This window comes from Silene latifolia, chromosome 1 (genome assembly GCF_048544455.1).
Source record: "Silene latifolia isolate original U9 population chromosome 1, ASM4854445v1, whole genome shotgun sequence".
NCBI lineage: Eukaryota > Viridiplantae > Streptophyta > Magnoliopsida > Caryophyllales > Caryophyllaceae > Silene > Silene latifolia.
In genome coordinates this window covers 13,401,656-13,421,918 of record NC_133526.1, presented here as the reverse complement: position 1 = coordinate 13,421,918, position 20,263 = coordinate 13,401,656, and the positions used below count along the sequence as shown (strand labels likewise).

Here is a 20,263-nt window from a genome sequence, read left to right as displayed (position 1 = left end):
CTAAGAGCAAACAATCAAATAACAAAGGGACTTAGCATCATCAATCCAATGTGTTCTAACAGCAAGAGATTATAATTGTAGACAAAAATATGGCAATGTGTATAGGTAGTATAATTAAGGAGAGGAAAGCTAAAAAAAATTATCATTTAAGAAAAAGAATTAGATGTTAAATTAGTATGTAGAGTGAATTAATTATTAATAATTAATTATTAATGTATCTATAAAGATGAGAGGAATCTAAAAGGTTTATTAACATTTACATTCTATTGTAAAAAATATATTTTATTTTATTTTCTTTAATTACATGCATGTAACACAAGAAAATTCAAGATGACTTTTGATAGGAGACATGGCTTAGTGAAATGATTAGTTTTATATTTTTGTAATATTGTATAGATTTACCATGCTACGTTAAAATTTGTCGTTTTAGGTACCTTTAAATTATATTTGTAAATATTTATTTATAGATTAATGAATTAAATCAATGCTAATTAACTATAAATTGATAATACATGCCACATTAAAATTTGTCACGTCACATTATAATTTGTCTAATATAATAGAATTTCACGGGATTTTTAAAATAAATTGTGCAAACGATAATGGGTAACTACCCATTTTTAGAAACTTGACAAATGGACAATGGTACAAACAACGCATTTTATATGTGTGTGTGCGCGATAACAAATTTTATATGGTAAGGTATCAAAGACATATGCATGTTATCATATGAAAATAATAGAAACTAAAATAATTGAAAGATTTAGCATGCATACCAATAATTGAACATTATCTAAGAGCAAAATAAGTCGTTGAACATGATTAAATAAAAATTTATGGGTGAATCTTGTAATTTAGATTGAAGTCTATGATTGAATCACGTAAATTTTGATATATTCTAAAATAAAGAACTAAGAATTATCTAGTAACATGCATTCCATAGGCAAAATATAATAAATTATAATTTTATTATATGGATATAAAAAATTTAGAAATGATTCAAACGGTCTCTACTTCATACAATATGAATTGAGCTTTCATTTCAAATAAATCTACAGAAGATATTCCCACAATCGAAATCTAAAAGGTTTATAAATTTTATTAAATTCCTTATTGTTAATACAAAAAATCCGTCGAAATCTTGATAAACTTGAGTAAATGATCCTATGTAAAAAAAAAATTAGTAATAAACATTATAAAAGAAATTATTTCAAAAAACATATAAACTAAAAAAATATACGGAGTATAATTTAGAAACCATACTATTTAGTATTTATCTGAAGATGCATGACCGTTTCTTTTTCGTACATGCCTTGATAATGGTACGTATCAAATGAAAAGGATGAAAATATATGTTAGAGATGATTAAACATATGAATAGAAAAATATCAATTTAAGTAGGTTGATCAAGAAAGTATAATAGCAAAGCTGCACAAGTACACAACATTATATATTTGATAACAAATTAATGGTTAAAAACCATCAATCAACTTAAAAAAAGTAGTAACATAAATGATATAAAAAAGCACTTAGAAAGACAAATAGTGGGAATGGGGGGGCGGGGGGGATGAATTGGAAAGCAAATGACATAATAGAAAAGATTAATTTCATGATGGTTTAAAAGGTAAATTGTGGAATTCTAAAAGGTTTTTCATTCAATTTTCTAAATTTATTTTACCATTAATTATGAGAGTAAGTTTTGATTGTGGAATTGAAAAGATAAGCTACATATTTAATTTTTTTTATGTATTAAAAATGCCATATGGAGTAAAATGACATTCAAGTTGCCTCTTTAATTATATTGTAAACTAGATTTCATGCCCGTGCGTTGCACGGTAACTAAATTGGTTCGTATAAATTTATAATTTTGGTAATTACTACTCTCATAAGTTAGAGTCGAATTTTTATGTATTAATAAGTGAGGTTATGAGAAAATGTATGTTCTTACATGTTCAAAATGTAATCTGACGACTCAGAGGTACCACTCCATATATAAAGAACATTTTAAGGGTAGGTGTTAGTTAATTAAGATGGTCAAGCCATTAATAAGTTATATCTATGGAAAAAGACTTAGGTTAGGAGTACAATTAATGTGTCCTCCGACCCTAATCAATAAGAGTCGTTCATTTATAATGTTTTCCTTCGATTGTGAAACTGTTTAAACTATAATTTATCTTTATTTAATAGAGTTTCCATAGTTGTTGGTTTCTAGTTAGAATTTTATTACAATTAGAATTGCGATATTTAATGATTTTATATTAAAGAATCATCGATACTTTTAGTTTTATAATGATTTTATTATATCGTCTCTTAAATTACTATCAACTTGAAAACGGGAGTGTGAAGTGTAACAATCCTCCGCACAAGATAACAACATCTAATATCTATAAAATATAATTAAAAGGCTACCCTAAAATGACAAATAAATGTCACCTAGACAAAGCCACGCAGGATCCAAAAAGCCACCTAGATTAAAATTTAATGTGACGTGGCATATTTAAATGTGATGTTGCATATTTTTAATGTAACATGGCGAATTATTGTGACATGGATTATCAATTTATTATTACATGACATTAATTTAAATCATTTATCTATAAATTAGTTTAATTCACTTATATCTATAATATTAAAGGATATTATCATTATTCTTAAACTAATTTTGTATATTAAATATATTGTCTTCCAAAATTTATATAACCCTTACAAATTTACATCAAATTTCATAATTTATAATTAATATTGACATTTTAATTGAAATTTTTGTAATAAAACATGTTAATAAATTTCATAATTTATAATTAAAATTGAAAGTATGTAATAAAACATGTTAAGAAATTAATTAAACCTCTTCATATTACTAAACACTCACCCGTATTAACATTTTCCTATTTAATTCATTTTTTTTTTAAATTTTGTAACAAAACATGTTAATAAATTAATTAAACCACTTCATATTACTGAACACCCACCATTATTAACATTTTTCTATTTAATTTTTTTTATTAAACATGGTAATAAATTGATTAAAACTCTTCATAATACTTAACACACACGAAATTAATTAAAAGTTTTTCCTATTTAATTAATTTTTGTTATATAATATGTTAATAATTTTATTATAACTCCTTATATTACTCAACACCCATAATTTTCACTAACATTTTGTCCTATTTAATTCATCTCTTGAGGTCCTCGGCAATCAATTATCTAATTTAATAATACCACAAAATAAATTAAAAATTAAATTAAAATATGGGAATTTATGGTTGTGTAATGACTATAAAACCTATAATAGTTTTATTCACTTTATTTATTTAAAATATGCCCATTTGTCATGAGTTTCTAAGTTCTGGATTGTATTTTATGGTTTAATTTTTTTTATTATATTGATTATATGGAGTATATTGAGTATTGTTGTCGAGTATTGTTGTTTTAGTTGTTGTTGTTGTTGTTGTTGTTGTTGTTGTTGTTGTTGTTGTTGTTGTTATTGTTGTTGGTTTTATGAATCGTTTATTTTATATTTGAATTCATGTTTTCCAATTGGTTTAATTTAAGTGACTTACATGTGAGAATTATTTGATTCGTTTGTCAAGTTTTTATCAGGTTGATGTTTTATCTTTTGGTCAATGTATTTTTTATATAACTTTAAAGCACCATGAAATGTATGTGAATGCAGATAAGGCAAACCATCACGTGGGTAATCTGAAGAGGGAAGAAATACAAAAGGCATGAAATTGAGGTAAAATTAAAGGTAAAAACATAAAGTAAAAACTGATAAGTAATGGGTGATTGTTGATCTCAAAATAGAAGTCTTATAATATTTCTTTTAATTTGTTATTAAACGTATATTGTGGTGTAATTTTACTATTATACTTTCCCGATCAACCTATTTGAATTTGCATTTTTGTATTCACGAGTATAATCATCTATAACATATATTTTTCTTTTTCATTTTATATGAACTATTATCAAGACATGTAATAACCTTCGGGTAAATATTAAATAGTATGATTTCTAAATTCTACTTCGTATGTTTTTAAGTTTATGTGTTTTTTTTTGTCAAAACAGGAATAATACATAAAACTTACCCTCATAATTTCGCAAAAAAAAAACCTACTCTTATAATTAATGATAAATAAATAAGTAAAAATAATTGAATCAAATATCTTTAAAATTTCACAATTTACTTTTGAATCATCATGACAATAATTAATCATTTTAATTATGTCATTTCCTCTTCCAATTTAAGTTTTCTCCAACTCCCACCTTTTGATTGTTTTTCTATAAAATTTACTTTACTCTTTTAAGTGGTTTATGTTTTTTTTAACCATTATAAGATGATCGTTGATCTCAAAATAGAGATCTTATAATATTTCTTTAAATTTGTTATTAAGCGTATATTGTTGTGTAATTTTACTATTATGCTTTCCCGATCAACCTATTTGAATTTGTTGTATTTTTTTATTCATGACTATAATCATCTCTAACATATATTTTTCTTTCTCATTTCATATGAACTATTATCAAGGCATGTACTAAAAGGAAGCGTAAGTGAACCTTCAGATAAATATTAAATAGTATGGTTTCTAAATTCTAATCTGTATATTTTTAAGTTTATGTGTTTTTTTTTTTCAAAACCGGAATAGATTATTTTATAGTCTTTAATACTATTTTTATTTTTAAATAGGATCGTGGACATAAGTATAACAAGAGATGGATCAAATTCTTGAAATAGTAATAAAGAACTTAAAAAAATTTATGAACCTTTTGGAATTCGGATTTAGGGAATATAGTTTTTTAGATTATTGAGCAATTGAAATGAAAATTTAATTCGTAATACATACATGGAGTAGATACCGACCATACCGTTGAATCGTATCTAATATTTTTCTTCGATATAATAAATGTTTTTCGGATGTAAATAATATTTGATTTGAAACATGCACGTGGTGATAAAACTTCAAAGATATTTCTATGGGAGGGTTGATGGAGAAGTCTGGAAATAATTTGGAGATCATTATACTGAGGTATTGAGTTTACAACCTTATAAGGCGTCATTGAATATTTTTCCATACAGAATTTATTATATACGGATGGTTTCAACTTTTAATATTTAAAAAAACTCATTTTATTATATTGCGGAGTAAAACACACGTATATATAATGAGTCGTCTCTGTCATTGCTCTGTTGTCAAGTTTCTCAACATTAGTAACTACCACATTGTCACTTGCAGGATTCGATTTAAAAAAATAAACCAAAGTTGTCAAAGAAATAAGGTATTAACTAACTAATTTCTATGTATTTCAAGACTGTATATTTTTAAATGAATCAACAACTAATTGCTCGAACAAATATTAACAATACGATAAAAATATCATAACTAAAACAGATAAACCCGTGAATTTCACGGGTCACAAACCTAGTTTTTTGTCTTAAAATTTAACTTATGCTGGAGTCATGGAGTAATAATTACTTCATTAGTATGTAGTACTTAACATAGTTTCTTTAAACCGAGGAATCACAAGGATTAAGCTTTAACAAATCCAAGTAATATTATGATTATAGTTATAATTCCCTCATTTACCTCCACCACCCAAATTATGGTTCCATTCTCATTCCCTAAACCATTTCCCCTCCTTTTTAAGTCCTCGTAACTCGTGAGTGTATTTCTTATTTTCTCACGATATCTTCATGTGAGACGGTTTCATAATAATGATATAGTTTATTATATGACTTAATAATATTCTAATCCTTGTGAAATTCGAACTAAAAAATCAGTTTCTCAAATGTGAATATAGGTATAACTCTAGTGGTTGGTAAGTTATGTGTTTAAAAACTATACAACAATAGGAAAACAATTAACAATCTCTAATCTTCGTATCCATGTGATGATGCCCTCGTTTTGACTCGTGTTTCCGAATGGCATCTCTGCAAACACAAAAGAACTATGTTGAAGCTTAGTTTGTTAACAACAAAACAATAATATGTTGAAAAAAGTTTATAAAAGCATGTAATAAGATTTCAGTTGCACACATGAACTTTATATTCATATAATTATGTAAGTCATGAATCCTTAGTAAAATTACCATCCTGAAAAAAGTTTAGAGCTTGTATTAATCTTTCATTCTTCATCTCCACTTATCTACAAATAATATAAGTAGTTCACAATCTTGTTGGCTTATGAAATTGTTGGTGAAAGAAAAATCTATACAACACCACAAATTTTAGAATAAAACAGTCCTTATGTGTAAAAAAATCATTAAAAGAGTGCTTTTTTATGTAAATGGATCGTCTCATTGTGAGACGGTCTTACATGATTAAAGCCATAAATTGGATTGGAGGGAGAAACATTAGCATATACGCATTGCATCTCGTTAAAATCACATAAATTTAAAGTATTATGATATGAAATCCTAAATTATAGGCTAAAGACATGATATCTAATGAAATACCAATTGTATGTTGATGGTGTAAGTTTTACCTCGCAAGTGAACGATGCGTTGCACTAGTAAGGGTCGAACACGAGGAGCAAATTAGATTACTAATCGTTACGTTCAATGGTTTAGCCAAGTCTAACGGAAACGGGTTTGAGTGTTATCTAACGACTAACCTAAATGATAAGAAATGAACAAACTAAATGAGTACTAAGAAAGAGCAACAAGTAGAATAAAACATGTTTCAATCAATAAAAGAGGGGACTAGGGCGTGACTTCAACCACCGACACTTGTGTTTCACCGCTTGATTCCGTTGTTTTAGTTGTCTAGGGGTACTAATTAGGGGGAAACGCCTCTAATTCGCCTACTAACTCCCTCCCGGGCTCATAGTAGGACACTAGTCACCCCGACCTACCTACCTCCCGGGTTCGTAAGTCGGAATCCCCAGCACAGCACTCAAAATATCCAAGAATACGCGTAATTCTAAGAGTCCCCAAGAGTTGGTCAAGGTCAATAAGTCTACGCTAAATCCCGGTCATCCCAACTCTTCTCCCAAAGGTGAAGTTCAAACCGACAACAAATAGGCACCCTCCTCAAGTTCTACCTCCCGGTCAACTTGAATAGGCAAACGTGCTAAGAGGGTAGTCTAGTCTCAACCTAATCAATTTCCATTGATGGACAAGGGTCAAGGGTCAACTATGGTCCCAAATAGAGCATTAACAAGTTAAATCCTATAGTTAACCCCAACTAATCCCCCTAAACAACCACATAACTAGAATCAAATAGGCAAAACACTCATGACGGGGTTTAATCACACCCTAGAGGAATTACTACTCACTAATCATGGTTATTTTAGCAAGACAAGCAATAAAGATGCATACTTTAACAATAAACATGGTGATGTTATGAATTTTATGATAGAACATGCAAAGGTTATAATAAATGAAGGAAATCTACTAATATGACTAGGAGTAGATGAATTAACTCAAAAAGAACCAAACTTTATCAAATATATCAAAGACTCAAGCTTTATGTTAATAACTCCAATAAAAAGCATGAACAACAAACAAGAGAGAGAGATTTTGACTAAACTATCAACAAACAACAAACCTCAACAAATTCTAACAAAAAGAGATCTAACAACAACTATTGAAAACAATTGATGAACAAAGGAGAAAAGAGAAAAAGAAAGAAACAATACCAACTATGGAAGGATGAACAATAATGAAGAACAAAGTAAGAACAATAATAATAATCTTTGATTGATGAAGAATGATTGATAAGTTACAAAGGATTTGAGTTTTCCTCTCTAAACCTTACAAATTTCTTCTCAAACTAGGATTGGATCCCTAATTTTCTGGAAAATTAAGTATTTATATCAAGTACAAAAAGGTAGGTGGAAAAACAAGAGAAGACGAAAACAATCGCAATGAGGAGTAAATTGTACCGGGAGGGTACGATTATGCCCGGGCGGGTACAATTGTACCCTCTCGGGTAAAATGTCAAAATGGGCTGAAAAACGTTCAAAACGCCAAACGGGCGAAAGGCACCCGGCCGGGTAAAGTTGTGCCCGGTCGGGTATAATTATGCCCGACCGGGTGTAGTTAACTCCCTCGGCTGTAATTCCTCCTAATTGTTTCCATTCTTTGAGTAAATTCCGCTCCAAGTTCCGTCCCTCTTACATTCTCGAGCATGGTACCTACAAAAGGGTTCATAAGTATGGGAAAAAGGCTCAAAACATGTCTTACACTAAGCATGAGGGAAAAGAACTCGGACTAGGCTAATACTAACTAAATGAGTTCACAATGCTTGATTTATTGTGACAAAAATGGGTCCAAGGACATCAAAATATGGGGTTGAAATGGTGTTATCATATGTCAATTGTTTGAAAATTAAAGGCTAGATCCGCTAATGATATCATGAAATTAATAAAATAAGCAAACATTAAAGAAAGATTGTTAAAGCAAAGAAAAGAATGACGTAGTTGAATTGACGCAAAATTATGATGGTGTGCAAATATATATAACCAATTAATCAATGTAGCTAACGTAAAACTAATCATATAGACAAAGAAATTGATGCATCAAGAAGTTGTATTTATAGCACTAAAGAATCATAGTGCGGATTAATAAATATCCATTATCTTGTCCTACTTTGATTACATGCCATATGCAAATAAAACTCTATCTAAAAAAATATAGTTAAGATTTAATTTAATTGGGATTAAATGCCCTATGCAAATAAAACTCTATCTAAAAAATATAGTTAAGATTTAAATTAATTGAGGAAAATAATTTATCTGTTTTATTTATTTAGGTGTTTTAGAAAACTTGGAGTCTCTCAAAATGCTTGAAAAAAGCCTCTTTTTTATATATATATATATATATATATATATATATATATATATATATATATATATATATATATATATATATATATATATATATATATATATATATAGAATTAGGTTCAAGTGAGTCCTCCTCCCTTAGGTGAGTCCATAAGTCCTAATCTTAGCCTTTAGATTAAAACAAAATCAATGGCTAAGATTAAATCTGAAAATAAAAATTCCATATAAAAACCCACAAACCCTACTTCTATTCATTCAGTTGCCTCCCTCACTCCCACTTCTCTCTCTAAATCTCTAAATGCCTCTTCTCTCCTCTTCCTCCTCCCACCCCGACACTACTGCCGCCACCCATCCCGACGCCGCCACCACGGTAAGCCCTTAAAACGCCGACCATCATCCCTCTTCAGCCCGCCGTTGTCGCCTCCTCTCCTCTCTGCCTCCTTGCCACGCCTCCCTCCTATGCTCTTCTGCCTCCTCGGCACAACCCGCACTTTCTCATTTTTTTTTTTCCATTTCAGATCTTAATTTGTTCAATCCCGTCTTTTGGTGGTATAAGATGTCGTGGTGGTGCCATTGCCGCCTCCCTCCATTCTCCTTTTTTTTTTCTAGATCTGAATAAAGGAGTCTTTATTGTTGTTGTTGTTGGTTGTTTATTTTGGTGATGTTGTGGGGCGGTGGGTCAAGCGTGTTTTTTTTCTTCAGATCCGTTGGTGGTAGTAGGGTGGTCGCGGGATCTCATATCCTGCCACCTATTCGTTTTTTTTTTTCAGATTTGTCATTGGTAAGGGTGTTGGTTGTGGTCGTCGTTGGTGGCGGTTGGTGAGTGCTGCCGCCTCCCCTTTATTCTTTTTCTTTTTTTTTTGTTCATTTTTTTCAGATCTAACATGGGGTGCTGGTGGATGGAAAGATTGGTGGTCGTGGTGGGTTGGGCCGGTGGTTGGTTGTGGTGGGTATTGGTGGTGGTCTATTGGTGAAGCTGATGTTGTTCGGTGGTAGTGAGGTGGTGATATTGATTAACGTTTCAAAGATACGGACAAGTTTCACTAATATTGACAATTTATTTACTGATCTACTTACATGAACTAAAATTTCATATGATACGGACTAAAGTTTCACAAGACATGACTAAAATTACATTTCCAAGAGAATAAAATTTCATAAACCGTTGAAATTATTTTACATAAAGTTTCAAAAATTATGACTGAAGTTACAATCGTAAAACATTTATTAGTTGGTGTCGATGATGGTGGTTCAGACTAAAGTTTCACCTATATGGACTAAAGTTTCACCAGTAAAGTACTAAAGTTACAGGACATGGAATCGTCAAAGTTATTCTCCTAAGAGAATAAAGTTTCATAATTTATGATTAAAGTTTCATAATTTATGATTAAAGTTCTATAAACTTTAAAATTATATTAATATATAAATTTAATTTTTATATTAGAAATGGCATAAAAAACATTAAAGTTTTACTCGTTAAACATTAAAGTTTCATCCCGTAAATATTAAAGTTACGTCCATAAATGAGTGAAATTAAATAAATTTTAGTCACAATTACTTTATTACATAAATCCAAAATTTTTTATTAAAAATGACTTCAAAAAATTAAAGTTTCATTTTTAGGCATTAAAGTTACACTCGTATACCATGAAAGTTAGAGTCAAAAATCAGTTAAATTAAAAAAATATTAGTTATAATTACATTATTTCATAAATCAAATTTTTTTTGTTAGAAATGGTTTAAAAAAAATTAAAGTTACACTTTTAAGCATTAAAGTTTCACTTGAAAAACATTAAAATTATATTCAAAAATACTTAAATTTTAAAATTTTGTTAAAAAATGACTTTAAAAATTTAAAGTTACAATTCTCAAGAATTAAAGTTTCATTCACATATTAAAGTTTCACTTATAAAACATTAAAGTTTCATTCCAAAAATTGTTTAAAAGTTTCAAATCTCAATCATCAATCTTAGAAGATCAATGGCTTAGATTAGGACTTAGGGACTCAAATATTTAGGTGGACTCATTTGAACTTGGCTCTATATATATATATATATATATATATATATATATATATATATATATATATATATATATATATATATATATATATATATATATATATATATATATATATATATATATATATATATATATATATATACATTGATTGTAAAAATTAATTATTCCATGATGGTTCAAAAAATAAATTGTGGAATTTTAAAAGGTTTTTCATTCAATTTTCTAAATTTATTTTACCATTAATTATGAGAGTAAGTTTTGATTGTGGAATTTAAAAAATAAGCTACTTCTTGAAGTTTTTTTATGTTTGTTAGGAATGTCATATGGAGTAAAAACTACACTAAAGGTGGCTTTTTGATTATATTGTATAGATAGATAGATAGATAGATAGATAGATAGATAGATAGATAGATAGATAGATAGATAGATAGATAGATAGATAGATAGATAGATAGATAGATAGATAGATAGATAGATAGATTATGAAACTTATAGGTGAATTTGTAGCATCACTTTTCTAATTTTTTAATTAATCATATCATTCATTTAACAAACATATATAATTTAATAATAATAATAATAATAATAATAATAATAATAATAATAATAATAATAATAATAATAATAATAATAATAATAATAATAATAATAATAATAATAATAATAATGTCATATGTATGTAGTATTTAATAAACATATATAATTTAAGAATAATAATAATAATGTCACATTAATTTGCCATGTCACATGCCATGTCACAATTTAATTTGTCATGTCACATTTAATTTGCCGCGTCACAATTAATTTGTCATGTCACATTAACCTTTTAATTATATTTTGTAGATAATAAGATCGCTCCATACCCCGATGTATTGGACTCATTATTCCGTATTCGAATCGCGTTTTCATTTCATATGTATTATGAATTTAGTAACTGAGTACACAATACCTTAAGTCCTTAAAGTTTCATTTTACTTTCTTTAGTTATGTTAATAATCATACTACTTCTTTTTAATTCATTTTAGGCACAAATTAAATTTGTCTTTTAAAATATTCATGCTTAGTGTGCGCGCACTTGAATTAAACACAAATATGCTATCAGCCTATTACATAATCACTCCTTATCTATTACACAGGGTTCGACGACCTTACATGAAAATAAGTGACAAATATATTTTGATTTGAGATAAATCATATTTGAACAAATGATGGATAACGAAACAAGAATTGACTTAATGATGAATTTAATTAGATTAAATGAGCTTTTAGCTAGTTTTTTTTCTTTTTTTTCTAAATAAGGCTAAGTTAATGTTATTACAAATAATACGTAAAATAAAAGTTAAACTTAATTTGTTATAGCCGAATAAAATCTAGTACAAATTCTTACTCGTACATCTTATCTTAAGTTGTTATAATTGCATGTTGCTACTACTTACGCAAAATGTAACTCTTATAGCAAAATACTCTTGTAATTTTCTTATATTTATATATGAATCACTTTATGTTGTCAACAATAAAAAATGAATGAGCGTCCCCGGTGTAATTCTTTATCATTTTGGAATTGAAATCATATTCCTTAATTAGTTAAGTGAATCTCAATGAAATAAAAAAAAAATGGGACTTTTAATTTTTCATGATGTTGAGTTCTTCATTATTATTACAATTTAATTTTATGTAAAGCTCGTTGTAAATGCTAACTTTTAAATCACAGACATTTCAATAATTGTGATTACCCTACAAACTCTCTTAAAATATGCTAAAGTTTGCTTGAAAATCCATCTATGGCAAAAGTACTTTAACCACATACATACCAAAATATAAGGATCATAACTTAAATTAGCAGAGGCATTGTGTGGTTGTATTATATTAGAGGACAATATATATATATATATATATATATGTTCAGTCACATCTCAGCAAATCTCATCATTATTGAATAAGATTAAAATAACAAGGGTAAAACCCACCCAATAAAAAAAACAAATAAAATAAAAGTATTCCGAAAAAATGTCGAGGTCTATTCTCCCAATATTTTTATCCGTTTTATACGTGTCTATCTCAGTTGTGAGATGTCAGACCGTATTTGACATAACAAAATTCGGTGCAAAGGCTAATGCAGATGCGACAGAGGTAAGTTTTAATATCAGCGTATAAAAATTTATTAACCACACACACAAAATACTTTAAAGTTACACAAATAGTGGACAAAAATTATTATATCTTCTCATTATTGTCTATTCGTTTTTTATAATTTTTATTTTTGGGAAGTTCATTATTATTAGTTTATTACTAAATTGTTAACACTTGTTATCTGTATAAATATTCGATCATTGTTTTAGTGTTGAAATCACCATGTAGAAATATTAACTCGTACTATAAATAGATTATTATTTATTTATTTTGTGATTGATTTTAAGGTTTTCTTTTTAATGTATTTGGTCTTTACATTTTATAATAAACTATTAAGACGCTAATAAATTGGCATATTGATAGGCAATGATGAAAGTATGGAAGGAAGCATGTGCATCAACAACACCATCAAAAATAGTAGTACCAGCAGGAACTTACTTGATGAACTCAATTAATCTTGCTGGCCCATGCAAAGGCCAAATTACAATCGAGCTTGCAGGTAACTTCAAGGCTCCTGCTGACCCAAGCCAGATGAAAGACAAATCCACTTGGGTTAAACTCGAGCATGTCGATGGGCTCACCGTGAATGGCCTTAAGGGCGGTGGCTCTTTCGATGGTCAAGGCCAAATCGCTTGGAAGCAGAACGAATGTGCTAAAACTGGCACTTGTGATGAACTTCCTTACGTACGTCTTCTTTAATAAACATATTATACCCTTATAAGACGGTCGCAATTTGGTGTCAAGTTCGTATAACTATTTGTTTTTGTATCCAACAATGCGTAACTTTAGGTTCAACTTCCTAAACAACTGTAAGATTAGTGGTATCAAATCCATCAATGCAAGTTGTACCACATGGGAGTTTTGGGGTGCAAGAATGTGACACTCTATGACACCACTATCGAAGCTCCAGCTAACAGCCTTAACACGGACGGTATCCACATTGGACGGTCTGAAGGTATAAACGTGATCCTTGCCAAGATCGGGACAGGGGATGACTGTGTGTCCATGGGAGATGGTGCGAAGCAAATCCACGTTGAGTCGGTTACCTGCGGTCCAGGACACGGTATTAGCATTGGAAGCCTTGGAAGGTACCCAAATGAGGCTCCATCACCGGTGTCACTATCAAGAATCGCAAAATCAAGAACAACACGATAATGGTGTTAGAATCAAGTCTTGGCTTGCTTCTTACGAAGTCGTCGATCGACTTACATTTTGAGGATATCACTTTGTCGAAAATGTTGGAAACCCTATTCTTGTTGATCAAGAGTATTGCCCTTACGGCCACTGCAAAGCAAAGGTAAGCCGTATATACTCTACATTCGTACTTTAAGGTTGTTGATAATGTCTTCTAGATGTTGATCTAATATATATGTTTTTCTAAATTCAGACGCCTTCAAAGGTTAAGATCAGCAACATTAGTTTCAAGAATGTGAGAGGAACAACAAGTACAAAAGAGGCGGTGAAGCTATTGTGTAGCAGTGGATCACCCTGTGACAAGGTAGAACTCGCGGATATCGACTTGACATTTAAGGGTGGCGCGGCCGTCTCAATGTGCAAGAATGTGAAGCCAATCACAAGTGGCAAGCAAAACCCTGTGGCTTGTAGTACACCTGCTCCTGCTGGTCCTTAGAATTTTCATTAGTTTATAATTATCATTGATTTAAATATATAACTAGGTTGAAAGCCCGTGCGTTGTACGAGTTAATCAACTTAATTACAATGAAAAAAATTATTATAAGGCTTTAATTTTTACATATAATTATTTGTTTACATATGATTATAATATTTCTTTCAATGAAAATAGAAGATAAATAAATACACACCCACCGTTTATTATTTATACAAAAAAACAAATAATAAATAAATTTCGCTATGTAGAGATAATAATAGAAACTCTAATAAGAGACCTTTAAGACAATACTTAAAAGACTCAAAAGATTTTAGGTTGTTGACACGTAAGTTCAAACATGACTCATATTTATAATCATAGGAATATAGGATCACCCCAATTCGACTTTTTATACTTTATATATTAACCATATCTATATTATTTTTCAATGTGGAACAAATAATATACCAAGAAATACACCATATTTTTCATACTTAATACTATACTATACTATGTTCGTACGCTTTTGTTTTCTATTTTTTATCATAATTAAAATACGTGCAAATAATAAGAAATGTATACTCTAATGGTAGCATCTTTTTTACCACGAATCTAGTTATATAATTTCCATAACTTTTATTTTTTTACGATACTTTTTTTGTCAAATGAAATGTATAAGTGTTTATATAAAAATTATAAACATAACTTAAATATAATATAGGAAATGTGTATTATAATAAATAAAACATTCTCCACGTTATTTTTTATATCATATTGTAAGAGCTCTCTAAGACAATACTTGAGAGACTCAAAATATTTTGGGTTGATACCTAAGTTTCAAGGATGCATTCTATTTATAATCATAAGATCACCCACCTTATGCTAATCTTTCGATGTGAGACAATTCTATTATTTATACGTTCAATTTAGGATATATAACATACAAAGAAGTATACCATCTGTAATATGTGCAAATAATACAAACCTATACTTTAATGATAACAATTTTTACCATGAACTCAATTATATTATTTTCATATTTTTTTTTATTAATATCATAAGATCACCCACCTAACTTATGCAATTATTGATCTTTGGAAATATAGAAGTAAGTATTTTCACTAATCTATTGTATTACATTTTTTTTTCCTAACACGAATTTTAATATGAAATGGAGGAATCAATAAAATGTATAAATAAATGTAAAATGCTTTTATTTTTCTGGTGCGATTTCGATAAATGGTTAAAATAACGTTGTGTTTTAGTCTTACTCAAATGTTATGAGGCATAATAATTACCTATATTTGAAAGTTAAAAAGTTTTAGTTCTACTACTCCGTATTTATTAAAGTAAAAAGCTAATTATTGATTTGTTTGTGTATTCACGATCTTTTTATATAACACCTGATTTTATTATATTTTATAATTTTTCTATTGTAGTGTAGAGATTATCATTATTTATGACAAATTAATAACCAATTTACGTATATTTAACACCATTTTATTTTAAGTTGTGAGTTTGACATAAATGAAGTTATTTATACTATCGATTGTCTTAAAATAGTCATATTATAATATTATTAATATGTAATCGTCTTTATAATTATTTACATGATTAATATTTGTATGTTATTATTGTAACTGAGGCGTGCCGTTAATACAAACTTTTATAAGAGCTATCTAAGACAGTACTTGAGAGACTTAAAATATATAAGAGCTCTCTAAGACAATACTTGAGAGACTCAAAATATTTTGGGTTGATAAGTAAGTTTCAAGGATAAATCCTATTTATAATCAATTAATCATGAGCAGTGGTGGAGCTGGGGTGGGGTGGGAGGCTAACATGAGCGGTCGCCAGCGCTGGCGAAAAAATAATTTTTTTTTATAGTAGGTTAAGTATTGAAAGGAAAAAAATTGAAAAAAAATACTATAAAAAAATTATCTATTAAATTATTCTTTCCAAATAATCTTATAACTTATATAACAAATAATGAAAACTTCCAAAAATTGAAAATTACCTATTACCTATTCTAATTATACACTATAAAATTATAAAAGGAGGAAGTCACATAAACACAAACTCCCACTACCCTACCCCAATTGCCGATTAACGTCAAACGCATCAGCCATCAAGCATGCTATGATGCCATTAGCATTTAGCAACTAATAAATCAATAAGTAATGATTATATCTTAATCTATAAAATATTATTAAAAGGCTAGCTTAAAAAAGTCACGTAGACAATGCTACATGGGATGAAAAAAAGCCACGTTCACAATAACAATGTGACTTGACAAACTAATATGACATTGATTATCCAATTTATTATTATATTGCATTAATTTAATTCACTTATTTCCTTTAAAAATCCATCCATATTCCATTAGCTTTAAATTTAATAAACTAAAAAAAAAACTACAATAAAAAACTACGCATTAACTATAAGTTAATAATTTCAAGATATTTCATATGGAGCAGTATTATATGTATTCCAAATAAAAAAATTGAATACATAAGAAATTAAGAACGAAGAAGAATAAATGAAGTTGAAAAAAAAATTGTATTGTCACTAATGATAGGCTTATCGTGTACCTATGCAAAGATGTTATAACAGAAGCAAGAAAGAACAAATAAAGAACAATAAAGAGACAAACGCACAGATTTACGTGGTTCACTAACGGTGTGTTAGCTACGTCCACAGGGCAGAAGGGAGAGAGTTTTATTGATATGTGAGGAGTTTTCAGATTACAGATTCAGACGGTATGATAAGCATAACTGCTAGGTAGAGGATTAGAGAGTTTATATAATACTCTCTAAACCTAATACAGAATGACCTAATAAAGGCCCAAGACAGACCTAGCCCAAAAACAGATACGGATACCGTTTAAGTTTCAGCGAGACCCCCGCATAGTTATTCGAAGCGGCGGTTAACAGAATCAAGGCACAAACCCAACAAAAGATAAATACCCTAAACAACAAATGAATGTAGAAATAGGGGTCGAACACAAGGAAACGAGAATTATGTTGTGAAATGCTAGCTATGGGAAGATTTCTATCAAGATCGATTTCGTTTATGATTTGGTTTGTTTGTTTGATGACTAATAAAAACTATGGTGTAAAATGTATAATTAAAAGGGAGTCTAAGGGGGTCGGGTCACACATGCAAGGGTGAATATATAATCATGATAAAAACCGGTACTAATAACATTGTCAATTGCTTAGGCTTAAAGATACCCACCTTACGACATTAGTATTAACCATAAACCGGGTCCTAGAGAAACTTTCGTCCATGACTAAGTCGTCCTACTACACATGCTTTGTCTAATTCGATTCCATGCCTCTCGACTTATAGAATGAATGAACAAACTTAATCTATGAATAAGGCCTTAAACAAGGATTAAACATTATGGTGCAAACATGTGATAGAAACAATTGAACAATATTATTATTAACCTATTTTAACATGCTACATATTTGATTTTGCATGGCTCCCCTAGCCCTTAGACTTGGAAATTTAGCTACTCATGTTGGAATGTAAATTGCAAACTATATTATAAGAAATGCTAAGCATGATTATATGATCTAAATAAATTAGGTGATATAACATGTATAAGAAATAAAACTAATACAATATAAATAAAGCACTTAATTATAAACTAAGTATAAACTAAATAGATATGTAAAATTATAAACTAGAAATATAAATACCTTAAAAGAGATGAACTTATATGGAAGAACAAATAGAACCAAAAGTTTGAAATATGATAAGGACTAAATGTTTGAGAACTACAAAATTGATAATATTGTAAACTAAGGATGAAAACTATTGAGAAATTTATATTGCTTAAGGCTATGAAGAACAAAATGAGCCGTAAAAATTGGATGCCTTAGCTATGAAATGTCTCTCCTATTTATAGGAGAGGGAAAAGAAACGTAAGTGAACAAGAAGCAGCCAACCCCGATCGGGGCCGTAGTCCTCCGGGTAATTTCTCTTAATTCCTCACTTAATTGCTTGAGGAATCCAAAGTTCATGTTTAATTGCCCTTAATGCACCCGGGTAAATGCTTACTTTATCATTCTCTAGAGCTTCCAAAGAGCATCCTACGCATGTAAGAATCATATGCTTCCCATTTTAACTTGGACTTTGAAGTTGGGCTTGACTTTGGTTGTTGACAACATTTGAATTATACATATTGATCCACCAATTTCTTCATGCAAACCCATGCCAGTACTCCATGCTAGTCCAATACTTGATTTCATTTAGCCATTGTACTCTAGTAGCTCATCTTGTAGTATTTTAGCTCCAAAAAGCTTAAATATCCTACAAAACATGTTAAGACAAGCAAATACACTAGAACAACAAATATTAGCTCATAACACTATGATAAGTGCTAAATAACAAATAAAATGGAGCTAATATAGGGGATGAAAGTATATAAAATATGCACTTATCAACTAATTCACTATTGTTTTTTAAAGGCATTAATTCTCTATTGTTGTTACTATAACTTTGTTGTATATAGAAGATGTTTTACAGTACTAATTAATCGACAAATGAGTATTAAAAATCATATAAAATATTTTCTTAGGAAAATATAAAATATATGAAAAAGAAAATATTTACTTAATTTAAGTAATTTACAAACAAATTCTGTAAATACTTAAGTGAAATTAAACACTAATAATAGAATTTTAAAAGGATAGTAATAAAATTATTCCACGTAAAGGATAAGGTTTTGAAAAATATAAAATACATGGAAAAGAAAATATTTATTTAATTTAAGTAATTTACAAACAAATTCTGTAAATACTAAAATAAATCTATACAATATAGTTAAAAGGTTAAAATAGTGGACAAATTTAATTAAAAGAGAGTAGAGAGAAGCTAAAGAGAAGATTCTCTCAACTGTGGAATTCTGTTACGATCAACCGCCACTGTTACAACTCTTCCAAAGCTTCCATGGCTCGCGGGAGGGGTCGCCCTCCAAAAGGGAGACCACCAATCGACTCCTCTACTTCTTCCGCATCTTCTGGTACCATTTCTTTACTAAATTCTGATGTTGGCAATCAACTAGAGGAAACCCAGCTCTCCTCACCTAGACAGCCGATTTTACTGAATAGTTTACTTGTGGATGTTGTTCATTCTGCTGGTATACACTCTAATTCTATGTCTAATGCTTCTACACATGTTCTTAGCACATCTACTTCCCCAATTATACCAATTTCGGCTGAAGTGTTGAGCGAGTAGTGATGTTCCCCTTGCCCATGTGCAATCTGCTGCTTCCCCCACTGCAATTCTTGTACCTCTTGTTTATCTCGAGAACACGAGTGATGCAGAGATTGCACCAAAATGGTCTGATGTTGCTAAGCTAAAAACTCAACTTGGTATGCACCTCTATTACCATGAACAGAGTAAAACAGCTTCTAAAATTGATGTGGAACTTGATGATATTGTTGATGAATTGAAATTATGGAAGTTCACTCTTATGGGTCACTTGTTGGGATCAAAACCAAACTTAAAACAAGTCTCTGAGTTTGTTAGCAAAAATTGGAGTCACATTGCATCACCTGTAATGCAGTTCTTTAGGAAGGGTTGGTTTAGCTTCAGGTCCAGCAGTGAGGAGGACATGAACAATGTTCTTAAGGAGGGTCCTTAGAAAATGGGCTCATACTCTCTAATCCTAAAGCAATAACATCTTAGTTTTTCCTTTGAA

At 29.5% G+C, this 20,263-nt stretch overlaps 1 pseudogene; it reads left to right on the top strand.

Annotated features, from left to right (window-relative positions):
• Nucleotides 1–12,740: 12,740 nt before the first annotated feature.
• On the top strand, nt 12,741–14,670 carry LOC141651492 (putative galacturan 1,4-alpha-galacturonidase SALK6; annotated as a pseudogene).
• The last annotated feature ends 5,593 nt before the right edge of the window (nt 14,671–20,263 follow it).